This window comes from Adiantum capillus-veneris, chromosome 26, assembly GCF_014529385.1.
Source record: "Adiantum capillus-veneris isolate H3 chromosome 26, ASM1452938v2, whole genome shotgun sequence".
Lineage (NCBI taxonomy): Eukaryota > Viridiplantae > Streptophyta > Polypodiopsida > Polypodiales > Pteridaceae > Adiantum > Adiantum capillus-veneris.
Genome location: NC_140956.1, coordinates 3115345 through 3132469, shown reverse-complemented (window position 1 = coordinate 3132469; position 17125 = coordinate 3115345).

Sequence of the window (17125 nt, the reverse complement as noted above, 5' to 3'; positions counted from 1 at the left end):
TGTAGCCATATCACCCTCCAAAACCACTCTTGGCATCGACCAACTTTACATGTACCAATGCATGCTTTTTTTTGTGTGGTATGCTTGGCATTGTTGCCTAGGTATCTCCAAGCCTATCACAATGGTGTAGTCGAATCTCCAATGCGATGAGTGAGAATGAAGTAGCATCAGGATGAAGTTGACACTCTCTTTTTCTCTCTCACACACAGTCAACCGCTACTCAAAACTGTTATTATGATCAAGTTCTTTCTTACAAAATGACCTAGGTACCTTATATACTATGTCTACCATAGGTTAAACCAAAAATAGAGTTCAAAGGGTCAAATGGATTTGTATTTACATTCTCGAAGTGCCATCACACCCCAACTTCTGCAACTAGAACAACTACTCATTACAAATGATGTTTTTAACCATAATCTGTATCATTTCATACCTCTCAAAAAATAAGACTTTTGTACAAAATTTGAGTGATGCTGTAATGTTGACCTGTGGGTCAACACTCCCCCCCTCCGAAGTCATGTCGTCTTTGACATGACCTGATTGTTAATTCTGGTGCGGTTTTTGTCATCGTTTTTGCTTTTGTTTACTCCACTGCTTGCACATTGTCTTTTGGATGCCTCTATAAATTCCTTATTGGATTCTCTTTTGATGTCCAGTGATTGTCCTTAGGAATGACTTAAGGTTATAAGACTGGATACATGACTTAAATAAAGACTGTGAAACCCCAATTAACTCCCAAAGTTAGTGACTTTTTGCAAAAGGTCCTTATCCGTGATAGATGACCATCTATGAGCTATCATTGTCTGGTTGTTCCCAAAACTCATATACATGATGTACATGGTATGTAGATGGCTATCATGGCTTTAGATTTGAAAAATTGCATCTTTGTCTAAGGGCTAGACTTCTATCCTTTTTTCCAATTTTCCTTCACGTGTAGCTTGTATTCTCTATCCATAGCCTACTAAAAAAGTTTGGCTTGATTTGGACTTGTGTTTGGCTTTATAAGCTAACTTTTTGGATTTCAGTCTCGAAAATGACTGTTGGGCATCTTGGTACCTTTTGGCTACCAAACTCATGTAGAACCAATGATGATGACCAGAATTTGGCTTGACCCCTGGTTGCGCCTGCAGGCATGTATTTTGATAGATGAATAAATTGTTAGTCCCTTTTGTTTGTTAGTCTTTATTAAGGCACATATAAGATATAAGATTTACAGTATTAAAATCTACTTTATGTTTACGGCTTTGTAGTCGTTTGAAGTGTCTGATAGGCAACTTTACACTTGATGGGTGCTTTCATTTGGTCGATTACCAACTTTATTTGTCCTTGTAGGACATCCCAAAGGTTTATGACCATTCTCAATCATTTTTGTCCTCATATTGTTGTTGAAGAATGATCAGCATTCTTTTCTTACCTCTGACATTATAGCCTTGTGCATATGGCTTTTGAGACATACCTCATGAAGTTTCGCCATTTCCCTGTACCTTCTTCTGTTTGTACTGCTCAATCTTTTCTTCATCTGGAATATGGTTTTTTTTCCTTTTTTTTATTAAAGAAAATCTCAAAAAATAACTAAATAAAATAAAAAATGAGCTAAAAAAAAAAGAAAAACCATTCTAACAAAATTCTAGGGGCTCATGTATGGGTTTTGTCCGCGTACTCCTCTTGTAATGCTATTATGAGTACATATACTCTGATTTGTCAAAACAATGAAAATCAAACGCGAAAATTAAATGCAACTCACAAAACATTGCCCTCTAATATTAATAATATTAAGTCCTCATATAAAATTAACACCCCCCCCCCCCCCCCTCCTTCCTATTTGGAGTCCTTCTAGACAACAAGGTATCGCCAAGGGTATGTGTTGTGCTTGGGCAATTAAAAATTTTGCGAATGAGGGCCTTATAATGTATCCCTATTATGCATACACACTCAATGCATGGAAAAAATTTATGATGTGCAAGATGTGGGTATAAGCAATTTGCTTATTGGCATTTGCTGGCAAGGCTTCCTATTCTAAGCAATGTTATGGTCTTTGAAGCTCCTGTGTTGTTTGCTTGATTGAAGGTTGTAGAGAGATTTGGTCTTCCTCTTTGGTTGCCTCTAGTTATTTTTCTTCCAAGCTTTTCCTATGCATTCACTTCATCTCCTGATCCGTAAGCCTTGTGCAATACGTAGTGATGAAGTGAGCAACTTGCTTGCTTCTAATAGTATTGTAATCGAAGGAGGAATTGAAAAAATTCAAGCGGCGGTGCGGTGACAGTAGTTTTAACACACACACACACACGCATACGCACACGAGAGAGAGAGAGAGAGAGAGAGAGAGAGAGATCTTACTCACCTAAAACTTCCTAAAAAAATGAAAACAAGACACAATAAAAACTCTCATTCACAAAAAAATATTTTCTATCAAACTTATGGAACTTTCAACCTTTCAATCTTGTTGGAATATTCAAGTTTTCTTAAGCTCATAGTACCCTCCTCTTTGTGTGTATGTACCTCAGGGGGTCCATCTCTTAAACATGTAAGCTACCACGTGAGTTCAAATGAATGGGTTTCTTAATTGCCAAAATTCTAAAATTTTAATAGAAGGGTGGATGCATGAATAGGTGGTACACTAGCTACCCATTTTTGGGGGTGGTAGCAAGGGGGTGGGCTGGTTGGTAGCTAGGTGAGTAAACATTGAGAATCTTTAATAAGGTTTTATTTGAAAATTGTTCATCAAAAGGCTTGAGCAGCGAGCTGGATTTTAAAACTTTAAAAATTATCTTTTCAGTTTCAACTGTGTGTGTGAAAGTAGTGCGGGGGGGCCACCTTACTCCACAATCATGACGCCTCCTGCTCGTCGACGGTTGCAGAGGGGGGGCAACTCAGGTGGCCAAGCAGCTCCTGCAGTTGAAGCAAAATCCCACAATTACTGGGAGGCGGAAGAGGGCCCGTCATTCTTCTCCCTCGCTTGATCCACCCTTGGACTCTCCTGCTGGAAAGAGGAAGAAGAAGGTCTTGACTCCTTCACGAAAGCCTTGCACTCCTATAGCAAAGAAACATTCAAAAATGCAGATGTTGTAACCCCCAACACTGAGATACTACTGCATCTTAGTTTTACTGGCTGTCTCTGCACAATTTATTGTTGTAACTTGTTTCCAAGGTCCATGTAAGCTCTCTTAAGCTTGCTTTGAAGCAAACCTAAGTTAGAGGCTAGATGTTTATTGTTGTAACTTGTTTCCAAGGTCCATGTAAGCTCTCTTAAGCTTGCTCTTAACTTAGGTTTTCTTTGAAGCAAACCTAAGTTAGAGGCTAGATGTTTGTAGATGCATTCAAGCTCCATAAGCTAATGTGCATGCATTCAAGCTTGCATTGAAAACCCGTGTAGAGGCATGCATGCATGCATTCAAGCTTGCATTGAAAACCTGTGTAGAGGCATGCATGCATGCATGCATTCAAGAAAATATATTTGTGCACATTGCATTTTTTGACTGAACTTCAATTGGCTGACTGCACATGCATTCATGTTTTGTGCATAGTTGGGACCGTACTCGTATGAATTGCAAATCATAGTGCTATGAAGAAGCATTAATCAGTGATACTCTATCAGTGTGGTAGCTACCACCTGCAACAATTATTTAATCATCAAGATTGTAGCATTCAACATTCTGCAAAAAACATAACAAATTGGTAGCATTATGTTAGCCAACTACCAATCAAAAAGTTCATTTAGCAAAGAAATACCAAGGTGGTAGTTACATGGAGCTATCTGTCTGGGACACAGGTAGTTGTACCACCTATTCATGCACATGCCCAGCCTACTTCTGCTCCTGCTCAATGAAACAATTGATGTTTAATGTGAAAACTTCTGTAAAATTGTGATATTATAAATGCTCACCATGCATAAGTTATCTAAGTTTTCGATAAAGTTATGGCTGTGTATGTTTCAAGCTTAAGTGTTGAACCATACTCCAATCATACTTCCATACACATATGTGTTTGCCGTATGGAAACAACTATGGTTCTATGTTTTTCCCTGTATTTTACAGGGCAAAGTCCGTTGGTGCACTCCATATGTGCCATTTGAAAGGAAGATAGTTTTTTGCATGACAAAGCGTCAAGCACATGAAGTATACGACCTCCCCAACTCTGGAGTGGATACTCGATTGCTGACTGAGGCAGATTTCACCAACAAAGATTGGTTGAAATGCTTTAAGGAGGTGGCGAAGAGGGGCAACAAAGTAAAATGTAGAGATGTGAAGCCAGAGCTCTGGAACAGGTTTTATGTATTGTTCACATCCGTGTATCAAGAAACTCCTGGCAATTATGGTATGGAGGTGACTAAGGATTTGCTAGAGGCTTTCTATATGAGCAGTTGAAGGGACAGGTTGACTGGGCCTTGTTTTCAAAAAGTATTGTCATAAATATGGATCTAGGCAAATTACATGCAAAGAAGCAGTGATGGGCAACTTTCCATTCCTCCTCTACCCCTAACAGTTCACGAAGAATGACAAGGACTCCAGATCATTTGGAGGCACCCCAGGAAACTCCGATCGATACAGTTGATGATGTGCAGAAAAAGAATTTATTTGGTCCACCGTCTCTTACAGAGTTAGATATTGTTTACAACATGGTTGTAAGCAAGCATTCTTTTGCATTGTCAGAGTATAATGAAGCTTTCATGAAGCTGGAATTGCTTCAGGCTGATGTGCACCGAAATGAAGGTGCCAACCTCCTAGTGGAAAAGCTCAAAGGCCAGTTGAAAGATGCAGAGGCTGCATTACTAAAGGCAGAAGGTAGCGTCGATGCTGTGGATGCAATGAAGGTGGAGCAGCTTAAAAATAATGTCGGCAGGTTGTTCGCATACCATGCGGTCTTTGGTGATCCTCGGCAGTACGAATGCCAATTTCCAAGGAGTGAAATCAGACACCAAACCCTCATCAGTGCCCTTAAGCATGGACCATGGTATACACCCTGCTGCATTTTGTAGCATTGATCTTAAATTTATCTGTTTTTTTGTGTTTCTGTTATCAAGGGAACCCTGCTAATTGTACCTACTAATACAAGACTGGTAGCTACTAGTACAATACTAGTAGCTACCACTCTCGTAGTGGCAGATGTCATGCTAATCCTGGTACAGCTAGCTACCAGTATGGCTATGGCTACCATTCTTCCATGAGATACTATTCTCCCATGGGAGTTTTGCTGGTGGCAAGGTAGCTACCATTATTCCATTAGCTACTGTTTTACCATGGAACTCTTGCTGGTGACAAGGAAGTTCTCACTGTCAACCGTGGTAGCTACCAATATAATAGTGGTAGCTACCATTCTACCATGAGCTGCCATTCTGCCAAGGAAGTCCTACAATTGACAAGGTGGCTACCAGGATTTCATTGGTAGCTGCCATTCTGCCATGAGCTGCCATTCTGCTAAGGAAGTTCTGCAAGTGACAAGGTGGCTACCAGGATTGCATTGATAGTTGCCATTTTGCCATGAGCTACCATTCTGCCAAGGAAGTCCTACAAGTGACAAGGTAGCTACCAGGATAACATTGGTAGCTACCATGATAGCATCTGTAGCTACCATGATGGCAGGGGGCAAGGTAGCTACTAGGATAGCATTTGGTAGTACCGGTAGCTTATTAGTGCTTGCTTGGTAGCTTCTATTGTCATGTTGACCCTGCATGTAACTTGAAAACTTGTTCTTAATTTCTTATTGTGAAGAACACAATTCAAGGTGTTGGTACATGCTGAGAAGGAAGATGTTTTAGATAAAGGTTGTTGCCAAGATTTTATTCTGTTAACTACTACTAGGATAGCATTGGTGGCCCCTATAGCTCTCAGTCAGCCAGCTACCAGGATGGCATTGGTAGCTACCAGGATAGTGTTGGTAGCTATCAGTGCTTGTTTGGTAGCTTCCACTGTCATGCTGTAGCTACATGTAACTTGAAACAACAAGTTCTTAATTCCTTAATACTTTTCATGACTGCAGAGGCTGAGCCAAAGACTACAGTTGAGAAGGAAGGTGTGTTAGAGAAGTATAGTCCTGAGAATGGAGATCAAGCAGAAAATGCTCCTTCATCAATGAAGGACAATGAAGTGTCAGCCAGAGACACCAATCCCTCTATCCTGCAGACCATACAAATGATGCAAAGGGAAAGAAAGAGAAAGATGACAGGTGTTATTTCTGGTTTTGTTTTTTCCTAAAGGTTGATAATAGATAATATTGTTTAAGGTTCATTCTTGTTGATTGTTTCTTCTCTCTTGCAGATGGAGCTGCCAAAAAGCCTACAGAGGATGCAGAAGGGCAAACAAAGACATCAAAGGACCAATTAGCCATAGAGACTGGAGAAAATAGTAACATGGAATCTGGAAGAAAAGGTGCTACAACAACCAGAGTTAGAAAAAGACTTCAAACATAGTCTTGATATTTTTGCTTTGTAGCCTATCCCCATTTTTGGCTCTTTTCCTAAATCCCGTCGCCGTCTTTGGCTTTGTAACAATTCTCCATTTCCTATGAATTAAGAAAGCCAAAATCAAATTTTTTTGTCCTGTCCATCATTGTTGTTTATCTCGTTATTGTTTTTATGTTTAGATGCTGCCTCTAGCAACATTGACAATCTTGATCACATAATAAGTATGATAGCACAGTCTACTATGAAAGACCCTCCTGATGTAGATGGTTCATTTAGAGTTGAGAGCCAAGTCCCATGTGCTAGCAGCATTGATGACCAAGAGGATTAAAACATGGAGTTTTTTGTCCTCAGTACAAGTGAGGACATGGAGATTATCATGAAAAAGTCTGAACCAGGAAGGGAAAATGGTGATGCATCTGTGGATGCAGGTGGTGATGCAAGTTGTGCAGTTGGTGCAGGTGGTGCAGGTGATGACACGGAGATTACAATTGATAAGTCTGAACCACCACGGGAAGATGGTGATGCATCTGTGGATGCAGGTGGTGCAGGTGAAGACACAGACATTATCATTGAAAAGTCTGAATCACCTTGGGAAGATGGTGATGCATCTGTGGATGCAAGTGGTGAAGCAAGTTGTGCAGGTGGGGCAGTTGGTGCAGGTGAGGACACGAAGATTACCAATGAAAAGTCTGAACCACCTCAGGAAGATGGTGATGCATCTGTGGATGCAAGTGGTGATGCAAGTTGTGTAGCTGGTGCAGTTGGTGCAAGTGGTATAGAATATGTAAGGCACGATGATGGGACGGTGTCTCGGCAAAGGGAGGGTGCAGGAGGTGCAGGTGGTGTTGCCTACTGGAATGATCTAGAAATTGTAGACATAGCAAGGGTGTCTGCTGGGTATAAAAGGGATGCACCTGCATTCTTGGACTGGTGCCTTGTGCACTTTGATGCATTTGTGTGGACCTGCTGCATGAAGACTAAAGCAGAAAACCTATTGAGTGCCTGCTTTCCTGATCAATTTCCCCAATTCAAGGAAATTCTTGCACAACAGGATTGTGTAAGAGATGCTAGATAACTGGTGGAAAGACTGTATTTTACAAGAAGTTAAGTGACTTCTGGGAGAAAAGAGGTCAGTACATTGCTACGTCCACAATTCTAGTGGATGACACACAGTACAAGCAGCTGTGGAATCCTCCAGGCTTTCTGCATTGTGAAGAATATGGAAAATCAGATCCCACTGAGATTCAAGGATATCTTACAACAACTGTAAGATCTTGGCTCACGGCTTGGCTTTGTGCGGAAGATCGCCTCAAGTATGCCGAGGATTGTGCACTGCCGAGACCGACCGATAACCTGAGCATTAGGATCTCAAAGCAGTGGCATCTAGAGTATTACGGCTAGATATATTATCTTGACATGTAACCATGATAAGCGATGTAAAATATCAACCATTTACTGACTTATGGAGTATTTTTCTCACTTGTAATGGTGACACAATGTAGTAAAGCAGCTTCCAATGCTCAATGTAGTAAAGTAGCTTTTGTTAACTTATACACTTGTTTACGTTTTTGCATTGTTCATCACTACACCTCCATTGTTGCACAATTACAAGTACTTAACACAGCTTCCGATACCAGGAAATGTTAAGGGAAGCTACCAGTCTGCATAGTAGCTACCCTTGCAGCTACTTAGCTACACTTGATTAATTTTTCTATGTTTGTTGTGGAGATGACTTATTTCTTATGGCTTAATGTACATGCGGGAGTACTGGTGGGCACTTGGGTTGGTTCTAGTGGTCATGATCATTCATGCATCAGATGTATTCAACATTTACCAGAGTCACCTGTCCATTGTCTCTTAGGACTCGCACATGCAGCCTCGAACGTTCGAAAAATGCTGCCATGTTTGCATGCCCCTGCGCTTATTCTGAACGGCTCCTTATCGCCCCCAACGTGATGACCCCCCCCCCCCCCCCCCCCCCCCTCACGACGTTCAGCTATAACAGTGCCGATTGCAAAGGCGGGAGAGAAGCACGAGCCTGCAAAAGATTGCTAACACTTGCTGCTGCAGGCGTGCAAAAGCTGACCTTATCCTCTGTCAACACAATCATTGAGCAACCGCTTGCTGTGCATGTGCCAGATCCGTCATCGGTTGGCTGTCCGATCAGGGGCATCAAACCCTTGAATGGCCGGTTGCATGTGTGAGTCTCATATGGAGGTGCCCTCATCTCCTTTTTTAGGGGAAGGCTTTTGACATGAATTAGGGTTTTTCCCGATGGTTTTCTACTGCCTTTGGTCATCCAAAAGTGGTCTCCTATACTAGGGTACGCTGCCGATGAAAGCTCATTGATTTTGGGTTAGCCGGTCACTTCTACCTGTAGGTCTCTACCGTTCGTTTTCTGTGTGAACCCTACGCTAGTTTTCGCGACAAAACAACAAACATGCGCGAAAAGCTCAAGGTGGTGAGCCTACCTCTCATGTCTGGAGCCTGTCAGGTAGTCGTGTGCGTTGTAGAAGCTGCTGGAAGTTCCGTTCGCTCTAGGTGGCAGAAGCTCTCTCTCAAAGGGCAATAGTGAAAATGAGCTTGGCATTTTAGACAGGATTCAAGCAATTGCAAAACAGGGTGATGCTCAACACAGAGATTACGGAGATTCCCCCAAAGAAAAAAAAGAAAGATGCTAAAGGGCCATCAAAAGCATCTTAGATTAGAACTAGGAATGCTATACATCAAAAGGAGTGCTATTGTAAATAGCCTCATATGTTTCTGAGGAAATTAAGAATTTTCTTGTACGTCCCACTTTCTACATTGGGAACTTAATAGCTCGTACAAGGCGGGATTGCAAGGTGGCTTCAGGCTTAGAATTTGATAGCTTGAACTCATAGGGATTTTCTTTTGCTTGTTCGTACCAAACTCCTTTGACAACAAATGAGATGGCATTGCAAACATTCCTTCATGCATCTCTTAGCAAAGCTTTAGTTTGAGTTTTTTCTGTTGTACATTTCAAGACATAGAAATCCACAAGCTCCTCATTGTCATGAGGAGCTATAACAACAAAATTGTCACCAACATGAAGTGCATCACTCAACGCATCATGGTGTCCTTCATATGCAAACTCTTCAATATCATCATCATCATCTTCGACATCATTTGTAGGTTCAAGGGTAACATAATTCCATGCAGAAACGTGTGATTTGTTCGAGCACCTCGTCCAACTGCCTTGCAAACAAGCACTACAAAAGCATGAGAGTTGCCGATACCTAAGAAGTTTTCCATTTGTTAAGGAGTAGCCGCTGACACAATGTAACCCACGTGCATTAGGCACAGATTTACAATCCCGACGTTGGCTTCTATCCACATCACCTACTTTGACCTCCCAAAATAGTCGAGTAACTGGTCGTACCTGCGAAGAATACGTGGCTGTAGCACCATTGGACATGGTTTCTCTCAAAAATGGCACCACATCTGCTGCACATTGTAATTTCACATAGTTTGGCTTTAGCTGCTCTTGAGTGAGATGCCTCTTAATAATAGCACCTGCACCATCATGTTCGCCCTTCCCATGACCTGAACTTGAAAAGTGATGTGTCATTTTCAAACTTGTCAGAGTTCCATATCGAGCAACAAAATAAAAAGCCTCTTTGCTTTGAAATGCGAGGCTGCTCCATCTGACCAGACCCAATGTTCTTTGAGCGATATGCCTAGCTCTTTCAACCAACCATAATGGAGCATAAAGCAATGCTGGACAAAAAGAGTATCATGGCTTTTATCATCAGATATATAGAAATGATAGTATTTTTGGACACTACCTGCAATCCTCACATATATAATGTGAAGAACGAAGATTATCAACTGGCTAGAAAACCAATGCATCGATTGGATCTCGTTCTGTTCTTTGAAAGTGTAATTTTCAACGAAATCCACCACTGACACTACCACATCTTCAAGGAAGATACGTAGACAATCTTTAAACTGCTCGGCCTGCCATTTGTAAACAAAATTGTGCTTTATAAACTTACCCAGATGATCCTTGAACAGTATGAAAAGCTGCCCGCACTGCATCTCCTTGTGAGAAAGAACTTTTCTTTTCTTCTTTTTCCCTGAATCTGTTTCGCCAACTTCAAGGTCTTCAAAAATCTTAACTGTTACCATGCGTGCACCACTTAACTCTTCAATCGGGCAAATTGGTAGCTTCTTTGAAGGCCCACACGAAGAGCATTTGCCAATCAAACACTTCAGTGTAAAAAAAATTGACCCGGGGGCCTTCGAGCATAAAACTGACTCCCAAAGCTTTGTAAGGCTAGGGCACTAATTTGTCTGAGCACTACATTTCAAATCTGCACCACAAATATCACATTGACAACAACACTCTTTCCTGTGCACACCATAAGAAATCTACCTTATATGGTTTACATCATCCCTCAAGAATGACATTTGAATATGAGTGATGCAACAGCAGCTGTAGCGATCTCAAAGCTTGCGTACAAAATAAGGTTTCAGCTTTTCAAATGTCCTTTGGTGAATTTGTACCTCTGGGTGACTCTGTTTGAAGGCAAGAAAGAATTCTACCTGCATTAAATAATGATATTCAGTACACTTATTGGCAAAATCATAACTTATTGTTGACATGAAAAACTGAGATCAATCTAGTGGGAGCTAGTATAAGAATGGTAACTAATACTTTTGTGATCAGTGGAAGGAGAAAAGTTACAAGAGCTTGAGTCTAATACTAGAAAGCACTCTAAACCCTGGTTGTTATCAGACTACCTAAGGGTAGCTGCCAGGTTAACAGTGGTAGCTACCATGTTGACAGTGACAGCTACCAGGTTGACAAAGAAAGCTACCAATCCACTAGGATTGTCATGGAAAATTGGTAGCTTCCACCAAGGTTGCCATGGCAGACTGGTAGCTTCCACCAGGATTAGTAGGAAGCACTCTAAGACTTGTGGCTATCTTTACCATGAGTAGCACTGTAAGGCTGATTGTTATCAGACTACCTAAGGGTAGCTACCATGTTGACAGTGATAGCTACCAATCCACTAGGATTGCCATGGCAAACTGGTAGCTTCCACCAAGATTGCCATGGCAGACTGGTAGCTTCCACCAATATTGCATGGCAGACTGGAAGCTATTACTCTCAGAGTGATAGCTCCAGTTAGCACTAGGATACTGATAGCTACCAAGTTGACAATAATAGCTACCAGTACACCAATACTACCATGGCAATCTCGTAGAAAGCACTATCAGACTGGTGGCTACCTTATCATGACTATGAGACTGTAAATTAGCAGGTTGAACGTGGTAGCCAACAAATTTACCAAGAACACCATGGAAGATTGGTAGCAACCCCTATCAGACTAGTAGCTACCTTTATCGAGGACAACATGGACGCTACCAAAGTCTGACAGTGGTAATTATAAGGATCACAGTGGTAGCTACCAGTCATGTATAGTAAGCTACCTATTTGGCAGTGGTAGTTACTAGGTCTAAAGCAATGTGCAACAATAAGCAAACTGTACAACAGTCAACTGAAGTACAACCAAACCAGTGCCATAATTGTCAATGAAAATAAGCTTGTAGTTACTCAAGAAGTCAAAACAAACCTAGGGTTGCTCAAGAAGATGCACTGGGTGTTTATCGAATACTTTGTGTGCAATATGCTTTCGACACACATCCTTTTTGTTGGGCGATACGCGAGTATTGTGAGTCCAGAAGCTTACCACTGTGGCCTTCACTTCCTCTGTAATTACACTATTTGTGTATGGTTGTCGCCCAAACAAATGCAATGGAAGTTCTGTATGATTATGTTTCAATCGAGATCTAGCTGCATAGAAGTTCCTTTGATGGATACCAAGAAGCCTCGATGCAGCTGCTATATTTGGTTTTATGCTTGTGGATTTCATAACCATCATGATACTCACTCGTTTAATAAACAACTCTGTCGAGATTTTTGGTCTCTTGATTACCTTGAGAGTGTTGTGCATTCCATTAATCAATACCCTCTGCTCATCATTGGAAACCTTACCTCCTGTAGATTGAATTTTCAGGTCTCTCAATGCTCGATGCTTGAGAATGCTCTTGATGATTTCCTCCTTTGCCTTGTTGTCAAGACCCTCTGTGCACTGCTTGAAAAACTTGATCACATGTGCAGTAATTTTGCGGTGCTGAAATTCATTAATATCGACCTGTTTAATTCTAGCTTCCCTTTCTTTGATTCTCAATATGCGTGCTTTTTTGTTTGCTTCATAATCCTTGATCACACTCTGTTTGTATGAGCTGCACTTGACTGAGTCACAACAAAGGCATGTGCTACTTTGTTAAACTCACAACATCCTCAACTGGAATGATTTCCACATCTTGTGTGTCTTTGAGAGGTGGAAAGAGGATGCCAAAGTGGGTAACCTGTCCAAATCTAAGCCCTAAACACCAGCTAGGGATTCGAATGCAATGTGTGTGTGTGTGTGTGTGTGTGTGTGTGAGTGTGTGAGAGAGAGAGAGAGAGAGAGAGAGAGAGAGAGAGCAGTAATCGAGGAAGGCAAGCTACTTTGAGAGAGAGTGTGTGCTCAGCTATGGAGATGGGAATTGTAGAGAGAGAGAGAGAGAGAGAGAGAGAGAGAGAGAGAGAGAGAGAGAGAGAGAGAGAGCAGCTATGGAGGCTTTCAGCTTCAACACAGAGGGGGGGGGGGGGGGGGGGGGGGGGGAGAGAGAGAGAGAGAGAGAGAGAGAGAGAGAGAGAGAGAGTAACGAAAAGGCGTAACAACCTTTGATCGTGGTCTTTATCACGTTTTTTAAAATATCATTATTAAATTCACTCAAAAGTTTCCCTCCACGTTTAGATTGGGAGGTAGCTACCAGCGTGCTAGTGTGTCCGAGACACAGGTAGTAAGTCCACCTATTCATGTATCCACCCAAAATTATTTTAATAGAAGGGGCTTTTTAATTTATTTTAGAGAAAAATTCGTAAGGTGTTACAAAAAAGGGTTCATTTTATTACCTTAAGCATGTAAGTGAATGGATTTCTTTAATACCCTTTGAATGCACGTTATATGAATTGTTTCTTGAAGGTGCATTCCTTGAGGTATGCACAAACTCTATTGCCTTTATGTGTATGTGTAGGCCTTAGTTTCCCACCATTCTCATTGTCCGTACCCACTTGTATTTTCTATTACCATATTCCATGCCCACCTTCCTCTAATCATTGTCTTCTTGTCATTGCAGTTTCTTTCCCATCTTAGAGGCAAAATGAAGTGACATCAAAAGATAAGTTTAAAATCTATTTTGCATATTCAAGATACAATAGATAGAGGCATGCTTTGGGGTGAATGCATGAAGGGTGGTCAATTCTTACGGAATATTCAAGCTACAATGGATAGAGGCATGCTATGGGGGTGAAAGCATGAAAGGGTGGTCAGTTTTTAGGGCATATCTAGGTGGTTTTTTGAGATACTTCTTTGGATTAATTTTCTCCTTTCTCTTCATTTATTGGGGATGTGGAAAATCTCAAGAAATGGAAAATGCCACTTCAAGAAATCATCATTTTATGAACCTCTATTACGGGTAGAGGTGACTGATTGTGACTTTACTACATGCCATTCTCCAAAGCAAGAAGCCATCCACGTGCTGTGAGCAATGAAGAAATAAAATTCTAGGGTGGCTTTGTGCGACCTTCGTTTTCACAACGTATAATAAATCTCTCTCTCTCTCTCTCTCTCTCTCTCTCTCTCTCTCTCTCTCTCTCTCTCTCTCTCTCTCTCTGGTTACTATGTTTTTTAATGAGAATTGTGTTTGCATGAGGAAATTTTGCATCATGGATTGTGCTTTTTCTAAGAGCATTGTGGATCATGCATTGTATTTGTTTGTACAATGTTAGCAGTTGGACACACCCTACGGAGCTCAGCGGAATATTTTTTTTAAAAACTAGTCTTTGAGAAAAGCCGACATTTCACCTTTAATTGTAAATATTGGGTCTTACAGAAGCTTCCAGATTGTATCCCATTTTTGACATTCAGATTGAGTAGATGGTTAAATTGGAACATTAGGGTTTGAGATTGTAAGGTATTTATACCACTTTTTGACCTTAATGAAAAAAACTTTGTCATTTTTAAAAAGTCATGTCTGTGAGTGAGCGTACTCTGTACGAGAGAGAGAGTGAAAGTTTCATCTTGATGCTACGTGCGCACCGATGGTCGGAATCGAGTGTAGAGAAGTGCAGCGTATTGCCCCCGACGAGAGCTACGCGCCGATACCTACATTGCGAGTGTACGGTCTGGTTTTGTGAGCTCGACCTACGAGCTTCATCTGGTGATTCGATGAGCATATGTTATCCGTTTCTGCATTTCAACATATCCACGTGTTCGCATTGAGTGGAGCTACACATTAGGCACTTTAGTTTTGGAAACGACAACTTGCAAATTTCGGCCAGACATCCTATGTGATTTTGCACCAAGTGTTTAGGATTGGGATTTTGGTTCATGAACCTTAGGGAGAACGACCTATTGGTGTTAGTAGGGTCTCCTTCAAGTTCTATGGCGTTTCAAGACCATTTGATGGGTATTTGTCTCTTGGAAGCGTTGTAGGAAATCTCCTCTTATTCACTCCTGAAGGCTGTAGCTTAGACATTGGGTAGAAACCTCTGTAGGAATTAGTCGAGAGTCGGTCGAGTGTAGGTTGACAACCTATCCTTGCTTCCACACGCCTGTGGGTCGAGCTTCGTCCTTAGCTGACAAATCTTGTTAGGTGAGTTCTCGCTGTGCTGACGTCCATCGCGGCGTATCCGCCAACATTGGCACCGCTGCCGGGGACGAAAACCCTACGTAGGTGACCGAGACTAGTCCTTGAGGATAGGGATTCTCTGGGTTGCCAAAGTCTCATTTTACATTTAGATAGGATCAGAGGGTGGGAGACTCTCTAGGTCTTAGGAGGAGTCTAGGGAGCGTGTGACTGGCCTAGATCCTTCCACTTAGGTAGACTTAGATAGTTTTTAGGTCTTAGGTGAGTTGATAAGTAGGAGTTGGAGTGGTAGAAGTGGTGAAAGGAGAGCTTGAGAGTCCGTAGAGGCCATGAAGCAAACAAAACACCATTATCACCATTTCACATGATGAGTAGGAGTAGGGTAAGTAGGACATCATGATTTATGATCTAGAGCACTTCATGCATGTTATACTTGCTGTTAGGTTCATCACAAGGTTGTAAAAGACGCAAAAGAGTGGTTGAAAGCTGAAGTGAAGTTCAAAAGTTGCTATGAGTGTTTCCGACAGAGCTGCAGAGCATCAGGAGTATATCTGTCAGGAAAAAATTACATTTTAAGCCAGGAGACATCCTACGCATAGGATGTCTACAGGCTGATCTGGTGGAAATTTTGAAATTTTGAGTTGACCAGTGTGTTCAAAAGGAAGGTTTTACCCTATTTTCACCTGGAAAGTGGAAATTTGACCATATCTTGAAAGGATAAGGCCAGATAGACAGAAATTGCCAGATATCCTACCCAAATTGTGCCAAGGCATTATTTTAAGACCAAAACCATAGGATGGCTGCATGAGTATGATCTGCATGATTTATTGAGTCCCTGAGAAGGGTTTCATCTCAATCGGGTGAGAAAATTGGGTTTTAAGCAGACTTTAGCATTTTTGAATGAAAAGGGCTTGAACAACTAAAATTGGGGTCTTTTGAAATCCAAACTAAAATTTAAGCATAGCACTGGGTTGCTGACATCAAGGGGAAGCTGTGGCTCAAGTCTAGGGTCAAACATGCCAAATAGACATCCTACGCGTAGGATGTGTTTTGTGTGATTTGGCACTCCAAATCCAGATTTGAGCATACCAAAGTGATCAACACCTTAAGAGGAGTCTGTGCTTTGCATTTGAAGTCATTTTGAGCAATTATACATGCTACGTGTAGAATGTCTAATGCATGAAATTGAAGCCAGAAATTGACTGTAGGCATAGTAGGGTGTTGTATAGCCTGAGGCAAGCCTCCTAGTCAATTTTGGTCCAAATTGGAGTTGATTTGACTGGTTAGACCAACATCATGCTGCTGGAACAGATTTTTGATCCATTGACCAGCTTCTAGGTATCCAAATCAAAAAGTAAAAACAGCTGTGGACTCAGCACATCAAGGAGAATCTATAGTGCAAAAACCAAGCAAAACAGAGCAGGAAACATCCTACGCGTAGGATGTCTATTGGGGCTTAGGGAAGAGAAAAATGACTGAGGACATACATTGATGTTCCAATTGACTTGAGGGTTCTAGAACTTCTTTCAGAAGTGAATTTGGACCTTGGTTGACCTTTTGACGGAGCAAAGACTGAACTAAGACTTTTCATGTAAATTGACCAACATCCGAGGGAAGTATAGTTCCAGATTAGCAGACCTAAATCAAAACATTAGAAGTGTATAAAATACAATAGTGCTTGCGGTTAACCCTCCAGTTATACCAATCATTACTAAGACCACCTCTAGCGGTTAAATGCTTTGATTCGATTGCCGAAATTAAACGCTTGTGTACATGTATATTCAGCGGCAAAGCAAGAAGTTGTGCGGAAATTGATCCTTTACCAGGTGTGGTTGGATTTGTGTTAAATTGCATTGCTAAGTTTGATGAATTTAAGATCAAGAAGAAACATTTTTAGAGACCAAAAGGTGGCAGGTGACCAAGGTAGTTTAGTGTCCATTGAGGAGAGTGTAACTCAGGCAAGGCTAGATCCGCTAGCACCGGTTATTGAGGAGGGTA